Source organism: Mytilus trossulus, chromosome 13, assembly GCF_036588685.1.
Source record: "Mytilus trossulus isolate FHL-02 chromosome 13, PNRI_Mtr1.1.1.hap1, whole genome shotgun sequence".
NCBI classification, from domain to species: Eukaryota; Metazoa; Mollusca; class Bivalvia; order Mytilida; family Mytilidae; genus Mytilus; species Mytilus trossulus.
In genome coordinates, this window is record NC_086385.1 from 49,588,964 (window position 1) to 49,599,667 (window position 10,704).

Sequence of the window (10,704 nt, forward strand, 5' to 3'; positions counted from 1 at the left end):
TAATTACATAAACCTACAAAATCTAACACAAACCAAGACATACCGAATTAGTCACGAACTCAACACATAGTGACGACACATTTGAAATTGTAAAAAAGAACAAAATGACATCTTTTTTGAATTTGTAAAACGGCACACAAAACGTGACGTCACATTTGAATGAAAAAAAAATATCTATAAACAAAAAGATAGAATTAGGATTGATTTAAGATTATATTTGTACTTAGTACTGATATTACATTTAATAACCATAAAAACTGCATACTAATTAATATCAAACTGAGGTAGCAATTAGACAACAATAACATCAAAACTAAATACATGAATTTTGGATAGAAAAGTACCGTAACACGTTTAATAACAATGTGAATTCACACTCAGCAAAACAGTCACAATCGGGAACAAGTCACGTTCGGTAATTAAAAGATAAGCCGAAATAATGACAAACCACAACCTAACATTTGGTAAAAATAATCTTAGCTAGCGTGATGGTGTCCCTAAAATTTACGGAGTGTCAATTTCAATTTATCCTCCTCATAACTTTGTTGGAGCAGTTTCTGCGTGAGAACACACTCCTGTATATGAAGTCCGTATAGTGTAAACAAGCAAGAGCATAACGTATCAATTGAGATATGTAAACACCATACGAAAGGGCAGAGGTTATGTTAGTGATGAGAAATGGGAAATTGATAATTGGGAAGTTAAAATCGTCCCGATTATCATAGATCTTCGTGTGAAGTCGTCCATCTGCGTCAATATTAAGAAAAAGATCAAGGTATAAATCAGTTCTTTTTGTATCAGTATTATCCTTAATTTCAAGTTCACTGGGGTATATAAGATGTAAATATTGGCTGAAATTATTCAATGATAGAACATCATCAATATTTCGGTAAGTAAAATTAAAGAATTTCGCAAGGTGCTTTTTCTTTTTGTCTTTTAGAAGGTTCTGAATGAATTCTGTTTCATTCGAGTACAAAAACAAATCGGTCAGTAAGGGTACACAATTAGTACTCATTGGAATACCGACTGTAAAATTCATCCTCCATACTGAATTGCAACCATGAAAGAAATGAAACCGGTGATCTGGGTTATGCTTGAAGAAATTTTCATTATACTTTTGGTTTTGCAATTAAATGAAAGGGTTGATAAGTTGAACATTATCAGGAGACAAACATGAAGACATTTATTTTTATTTGCCGTATTTTTGTTTTATAATAATATATGAAAACATATCAATTCTTAAAACTCTGTAGCAATATACTAAATACTTTTTTCTGTAATAAAAAAACCCAAATCTGTTCTTATTAAACATATTATATCAACGAACAAATATGAGCTTCTTTGCTTACCAGAAAAACCCAACCCAAGATAAACATGCATTTTAAAAGGCAATCTCGCGTATTATAATCTAATATGAAATCAAAAACACTATACGAATAAGTCTTGAATGGATTTTATAGGCCATGTGATGTCATACATACTTTATATATCAATAAAGAATATTTCATCGTTAATTCAATAGGTTCATTTGCCATTAGTAATATGCAACAACCTCTCCATAAATAGTTATGTTGCATTTTATATATTAACCTTGAACGGAAAACGTTTGCCATCTGTTGTCTCCAAATGATGTATGCAATAAAAAGTAAAATCATAAAAATACTGCACTCCAAGGAAAATTCAAAACGGAAAGTTCCTAATCAAATTGCGAAATCAAATAATAAAACACTTCAAACGAATGAACTGTCATAATCCTGACTTTGAGCAGGCATTTTCAAATATAGAAAATGATGGATTGAACCTGGTTTAAAAGCGCTAAACCTCTCACGTGTATGACAGTCACATCCCGTTATTTTACAACGATGCGAGAACAAACATAGATACTATTCAAAAAACGCAAAAAATGATCAGATATGCTGTTTTTGGTTTAAGAAACCCCAAAAAGAACTGAAACCAAAAGACTTAGTATAAAAACATGACCCAAAAAGTGCAAAATGTCATACATGAATCTGTTTAAAGAATCCATATTTTATTTTGACATCCATGTTAATTGCTTATTAACAGGTGATGTATGCATTGCAAGAGACACAACATATGTCAATGCATGTTATATCTCTTCTGTTGGATTACATGCTCCCATCTGAGTATTGTTTAAATTTAGGTTGTATTTATCGAAAACTTTGTCATATCAGACAATCGGATAATGATGCAGATTAAATAGCATAATAACTAATCCTGCTCAAAATCTGGAGAAAGTTTGATACATTATGTTAAACTGCTACCACGTGTGAGTTTTAAATCAACAAAGTGGATGGTGATGCGGCCGACGATAAAAAAAAAAGAAAAAGAAATTATCATTACGTGAAGTTTCTGTGTTGGGCGCCATATTTAAGTTCTTCTCTATAATGTATGAGCAACATGTTGTCCGCTCTATGGTCGGGTTGTTGTCACTTTCACACATTCCCTACATCTTTTCTCAATTTTATGGTATCAAAAAAGTATCAATACTGATAATGGATAGATAGCCTTAGCGCTATTGAGTTTCTATTGTCTCCTCGACTGCCTCTGGAAACTCTCAAACTGGATGGAAAAGTTAGCTATGCTTCATTGTACAATTATATTAAGTTTTCTCGCAAACTTTCTGGATAGTTGATTTTTTGTCAGATCTTGTAAGCGCTACTCTACTAAGACAACATTTCAAAACGTGTTAATTCTTGCTAAGGTCCTTTGCTATCATGTGTCGATAAGTAAACGGAAGATAGCAAGTTAAATAGAAGCTGACAGCGCCATCGAACATTCGAACGAAAAGAAAATGACAACAAGTCACAAAACACTTCACACGAAACTAAAGCCTTTGCAACACGAATAATATACAAGTAATCTTAGGTGTTTCACATGTATAGCTAAACTCATCATAGGTACTAGGATTAAAATGTTTTATTTACGCCAGATGTTTCGCATTTTCTACATTTGAAAATGCCTGTACCAAGTCAGGAATATGACAGTTCTTGTCCATTCGTTTTGATGCGTTTTGTTATTCGATTTTGCCATGTGATTATGGATTTTCCAAATGCATTTTCCTCTAAGTTCAGTATTTTTGTGATTTTACTTTTTTCGTCTACAAAAGACTCATCAATGACGCTAGAAAGAAAAATGACTAAAAAGCCAAATAATATACGCAGTTGAAGAGCATTGAGGACCCCAAAAAATCCTAAAAGTTTTTCCAAAAACAACTGTAATATGTTCCTGAGGTAGAAAAGCCTTGAGAGCTTCTGTTTCACTAGTTACACCTGTCATACTGCTTAAGGTAAGTCTCGTTTGGTTATGTCACTATCAATGAAAAGAGATCAAGGATGTCGTAACAACTAATTGAATATATCCGTATTTATCTCAGAAACACATATTTTAACTAGAGTTAAAAGCTTCTGAAGGAATGTTTGTTTCCAACTTTATCATTACGAAGCATTGATTCCGTAGCTTCTCTGTAAGCAGCAACACGTGCACTCTGTCAGGGTAAGCATTATAGTAAACGCAAACACTTGAACATAGTTTAACTGAGATCTATGGATTATATAAACGGTCGCTTGTGAAATGTTGATACATACACAAGACAAGTTCACAAATGTGTAGTAGAAATCAACATTTTTGATCATCTTAGCTTTGCCTAGATGTAAATCGAAAATATGGGAAAAAGGTGCCTTATTCTGTGGTTTCTTTTGTTGTCAATTCAATGGGTTTAGACTATTTTAACATAGTCACCAAACTTTAAATTCTTCTCCCAGAGTAAAGTATCGGTTTTTGCAAATAAACACGTCTACAAAAATCAGTCTGATTGAATATTTTAGATTTTTACAATGTTTGAATTATACCGACATAGAACAATATTTTTGGCATAAAGAAAACCAGACAAAAAACAGTACATAAAGCACAAAATTGAAAACTAAACACTCGATTTTTTAAAGTTTAAAATGAGGAATTCTGCTGAAAAGTGTAGAGAAGTACATGTATATTGTTTGTACATTAATGCAAGATGAAAGAGACTTGAATCGTTGGTACTTTTAAGGAAAACATCGGATTCATATTGCATATTTGGTTGGTAGTTTTATAATTAATCTAAAACCCGACTTTGATAACACTTATATTGACATTTTCAGTTTTTAAATCTGAGCGATGAGGCAGTGAAGATATTCATCTTTTGCTGAATCTTAAAGGAAAATGAAACAGATGGAGAAATGATCAGAATTTCCTGTTTTTTTAAGTGTATTCGGAATTACGATTGGATTTCCGAGTGACTTTATTACATAGTAGTTTTGTTGTCAACCATTTTATGTAATTTGTGATTTAAACACAAGAACATATAAACGAGGACACCAAATAATTGCATTTTGAAACCAGAATATATGATAGAAGGAATGATGTCATCTTTGCATTGTCAACTTTCAATTAATAAGCAGTACTCTACCCTCTCATTGTCACATAATGATTATATATTTCAGGTATAATTTAAGATCTAAAGATAGAGACTTTCATTACAGGGATGAGAACTTTAATAAACACCACCTGTTTAAACAGAGTTATGACGAAAACGTTTTTAAATCGACTGTATATAACTGAACGTATCATTTATACCAATATTGCAGTTATGTATGTTTGTGGTGCGTTCCATCTACAAAAGACTCATCCGTGACGCTCAAATAGGTAAATAAAAACACAGTACGTGGTCGAAGAGCATACATTTTAAACTTAAGATCAATATTTGGTTGAATGATATGAAGTGTCAGTTTTTCAGTTGATTAGTGGACTTTGCTTTTTTTCTTTAAATACCAATTTAAATATAGTTGTCTGATCTGTAATTTTCCGAAAATGTTCGATACCTAATTGTCAAATTTATACTGATTCTCAAAGCGGATTATACACGCATTTCAATAGATGTTTACTATGTCAACGTTCCCGGTTTTGCTCCTTTTAAGTTCATGCGATTCTTCTTGTTTTATTCGTTACCTTCATGTCCGTCTTATATGAATTAACAGGCTTTATATTTTCATGGGCATCACAACGGGTAAACTACTGATGGAAGTGTTTAATAAAAAGTTTTACCTTGCACATGAAAAAGGAGCGATCAATATCACACAACTTCAAACATACGTCTTGATTTCTATATAGAAACAAGGCTAAAGTTTAATCTGCATGACTGTGATATCTGAAAGCCATGGATGATATTATATAGAAATGAACATGTTATCATTTTTATCTGTTTCGAAACCACGCTAGTGTTTTCATGATCAGATTAATAAGACTATGACGTTTATATGACGTTTCTATGGTTACCTACTTTGGAATACATGTCCACAGACATTGATTTCCTCTTGAAACCATGTTCACGTGTTACCAACATAGTCTTCATATTTTAATTTTTATTTGGCAGATAAACAACATATATATTAAACTAGATTTCATAGAAGCAATGATAAAAGAATCATGAAATTAATGTTAATGATAACATAAACACAGTATTGTTTATAGAAAATTACAATATAAAAAATGATGAATATTGTCATAAATAACAAAAATATCTATGGTGCTTGTTTCCATAGAGACAATTCTATGTCTGGTATATCTTCGCATGGGATTCTTTTGTTCCTAGCAAAAACAAAACAATCATATTAGGACAACTGGATCCTCATTTTATAAAGTACAAACAGAATTATTTTTTTTAATGCAAACCTGCCATTCTCCATTCGGTGATGACATAAATATCAATAATGTGGTAAATTTTATAAATTTCTTGTTTACAAACATGACAAATCTTTGAATTGTTCGAAAAACTAAGAATTGTCTTATCCCATGCATAGATTACCGTAGCTGTATCCTCAATGCTCTTCAACTTTGTACTTGTTTTGCTTTATAAATATTTAGATATGAGCGTCACTGATGAGTCTTATGTAGACGAAACGCGCGTCGGGCATACTTAATTATAATCCTGGTAACTTTGATAACTCAAGCAATGTCAAACAGTCATTTCGAATGACATTTAGAAAGTCAATGTAAACATAATCTAGCTATAAACATATAAATGCTTTTTTCATCGTTATTTAAATTTTTGAGGATAGTTGTTTTCATTGGCAATTTTACCACATCTCCTTATTATGATATAATAATGTAAAATTAAGTTAAATTGAGTATTTGCTACCAAAGACTTAAAGTCATCAAAGAGGGACGAGATATACCAAAGGGACAGTCAAACTCAAAGATTGAAAATAAACTGACAACGCCATGGCTAAAAATAAATGGAGAAACAGTCAAATAATAGTACAGATGACACAACATAGACAACTCAAGACTAAGCAACACGAACCCCGCAAAAACCTGGGGGTAATCTCGGGTGCTCCAGAAGGATAAGCAGATCCTGTTCTACGTGTGACATGGGTCGTGTTGCTAAAATATCATAACACTATGACAAGTAGTTCGCGAAATTGCACATGTTTACTGTTTGTCAGTATTTCAAGGACAGTTAAAAAATTCGCTTCCAGCAACCAGTAATTTTCCCATTTCAAGTTTTCAAACATGGAACAACAGTAAAAATAATATTTTCCGATTTTGACCTACTTTTCCTTATCCCAAAACAACCCCAACTTCATCCCTTAGGTTCATAAAGTGCATGTTTTCAAATGTAAACAAAACTTAGCTCAAAAATAAGGTTAAGTTCACATGCGTAATACACAATTGTTAAAAGTGATGTGACGTCGCTATGGGACGCAGTTTGGGCCATATCTTATGAACTTTATAATTTAATTCAATATAATTATCGGACACATAATGCCCTAAAATACTGTTGCTGTGACAGCAAAATTTTAATTACAGTTGTGAAAACATCTTATAACATATAAAGAATTGGTTCAATAATTTAAAATCATCAAAAATACATTAAAAATAAATATTTTATGCATATTTTTTTCCTTGAGTGATAATTCCTAGGATATCTGTTAAAGATGCCTAAATTGATCGATAAGACTAAAATTCACTAAACAAATAATTCTTTCTTGAGACAAATGATTCTTTATTGATACGTTCTTCAATTTGACTAATTTTCAATCTGTATTAATATCAGGCATGCTTACCATACTGTACTTTCACAACTATCGAGAACTGATGAGCTAGTGCACACAATGTCAAAATTGAGCACAACAACAGATGTTTGTTTTTTCTTGATTTACGCAAGAGAAAATCGTGAGGATCATGGGAAATGAATAAAAGTATCTACTCAATTAACACAAACAGCTTTGACCACATTGATTTAAAGAACTGGCCATACAGAGCTAAAGTTTGATACACTATCGAGAACCGATAACCCTAGGATACGATACAGTATATGATGCTCATCTTTAATGACCATATTTCATAATTACATTATGTTCTTGTGAACATCTGGCTTTCAACATATTAAAATGAAGTTACCTTGCAAATGGAAAAAAAAACAGCATTTTAAAATTTGAAACATTTTAGATTCTTTGATTTGTTGAGATATCTGATTTAAGGAAGTTTGTTTACGCTGGCAAGTTCCATATACATACATATTTCTATATGTGTCTGCTCCTAGCTAGAGCTTGTAATTCAGTGATTGTCGTCGGTCGATCACTACAGTATTTGTTTTTTTATTGTTTTGTCACCAATAAGGCACTTGGTATCGTTTTAATAGTTTTACATTTGTTCATGTCAGTACCTTTAAAGCTAACCATACGGTTTAAATTTTTCTTATTGTTGAAGGCCGATTGATGAACAATTGAAGGTCTGTGGTTGATAGCTGCCTAAATGGCAATTATAATATGCGTTCTTATTTCAGTATTCTATGATATATTTTGTGACATAATGTGACCTACCGAATTAAACTATTTACCGGATTTGCTATCACATAAGCAACACGACGGGTGCCACATGTGGAGCAGGATCTGCCTACCCTTCCGGAGCATCTGAGATTACCCCTAGTTTTTTGGTGGGGTTCGTGTTGTTTATTCTTTGGTTTTCTATGCTGTGTCAAGTGTACTATAATATTGTTTGTATGTTTGTCTGTTTGTCTTTTTCATTTTTAGCCATGGCGATGTCAGTTTGTTTTAAGTTTACGAGTTTGACTGTCCATTTGGTATCTTTGTCCCTCTTTTAATTCTACAATAGTGAACCGACGAAATAAAACTAGAAAAGAGTGCCTCGGTTTTTGATTTGAAAAAAGCAAACTAGACATAAATATGCAGTAGGCAAGTTTGACCGCTTGAATTGGTATTTGATTCATTGTAGAAACAGAAGTACTTAGTTTGTAACAATATTGCAATATTTACTTACCCTTTTCTTTGTGGAAGGAGAAACATATTTTCCTGCATTGTATTAATACCAAGGTTACGACAAAATATTTTGGATACACGTGTGTTTTCTTTTATAGATCTTAGTTGCTCTAAAAAAAAATAAGTATACTGATTGGATCATATCCAGTCAAATCAATCGTGTTTTATCTATCTTAACCTACTTTTAAGAAAAAAGTTCTCACTCATTATTAGTATTAAATTTTTTTATTTTTTTTTTTAATAATCATTCAGTTTATTGCACTATTGGTTGTTAACAAATACCCTAAGAGGTACAACTATCCCAGATAGGTTCATCCCTGTGTGTGAATTATCAAATGAACCAGGGGATTCATAACATAAACTTATTCTAGTATTAAATTAACAAAAAGGCAGAAACTATTTTTTAAAACATATCCAATCTATACTTTTCTCGTCTGTTGTTCCGTCTTTTATTATCTCATGTATCTTTCTTCGGTAGAAATTTAAGTATGACATTTTTATAAGATACCACGTATTGAATGGGTAACTATTCACCAAGATACATTAATAATACACATATCAAAGCAGTTGATATGCTGTATAAACCCTGTAGTAAAAGATTATGGACCAAACCAATTATAAGCAGGGTTTATCTTTCTTTATACCATGAAACAACCAAATTAACACACATTTCATGATATAAATGGTTAATCGATCTCGTTCTAGTATTCATATAGTTTTATGATACTTTTGTATTGACCATAAAATAGGTCAAGACTTAGTTATACTTCTATTAAAATATCCCATTTTAAGATGATAAATTCCCAATAAACGTCATTTGAATATATATTTCTATTGTATATTTAATATGATATCACTCACATGTAGTAGTAATGTAGTTTGTTTTGTATGCATAGGAGGGATTTCTTTTCTATTTTATTTAGTTTTTAACACTATCTGGGCTGGGTATTATTATACAATTTATTTTAAATGTAAGATATATTCAAATTAACTATACAATTATTTACTTGTATACATATATGTATATGTCAATGCTCGGATATGAGCCCTTTTACTAGAATCAATACATTGTCTTCCTTTTTTTCTTGTTTATGAAAATCCTACTAACATTTAAAACTCGTTTTTTGTTTTAAACAAATCATTATACTTCTTTGTGGAATAGCTAATATGTCATATCGTCAAGAAATATTTTATTAAGTCAAAACGTATGATTACACTAACAATAGTTTAGTCCATTGAAATGTCATTTAATTTTTTTTTCTCTTTCCTCTAAACGAATAGAGGGAAAGAACAAACTATATGAGGGAACTCGGTTGCCGAGGGTCTAAGTAATTACCACTGTAATATGAAGCAAGAGGGCACCTAACAATGAGGTTGTGAGTTTGAAACTCGCTCGTGTGGGCGCACTCGACTGCATTATTAATTGACTAGGATTGTCAGTGTTTATATCGAAGGTTGTGGTTTTCTCCGGGCACTCCGGTTTCCTACATCAACACAAATTAGCTGCCACAAAATAGCCCAAACGTTAAAACACTTAAAAACAAATCAAATAAAATGTTTTGTTTTACGTTCTTGGTAAGAATATACCACAAACCGTTTAAATTGTTAAGTTTACCTTTAGTAAATGAAAACGCCTCGTCTGGTCGTTCATACCAAAACCTGTCACCACGTTTGATTCTTTGATATTGCATTCCTAATAAACACTGGAATGTTGGCCCAACATTGAATTCTGGGTCTTTTTCTAGCATAGCACCCACAAATAAATCTACATCATCAGGATCCCTGAAAACAAAGGGATAAATGCACTACAGACATGTGCAATGTGTATAATGATAAACTGTATACATAATATAAGTATAGAATTAGTATCATTAGATCAGGAACCTGATTTGTAACTTGGTAACATTGATTTGTATATAAGGTGTATCCATTAACCTAAGATTTTGTGTATTGTTATGCGTTTACTTTTCTGCATTGGCTAGAGGTATAGGGGTGTGGAGATTTCATCAACATGTTTAAACCCGCGGCAATTTTGCTCCTGTCCCAAGTCAGGAGCCTCTGGCCTTTGTTAGTCTGGTATGATTTTTAATTTTAGTTTATTGCGTATAATTCGGATTTTAGGATGACGTCCATTATTACTGTACTAGTATACATTTTAAAAGGGCCAGCTGAAGGACGCCTCTGGAAGCGGAAGTTTCCCGCTACATTGAAGACCCATTGATGGCCTTCGGTTGTTGTCTTCTATATGGTCGGGTTGTTGTCGCTTTGACACATTCCCCATTTCCTTTCTCAATTTTATGTACATTATTACTGAAAAAAAAATACAGGAAATAATTAAATGGTGTTTTATTTTATTTTTCTGGCTTGCTAC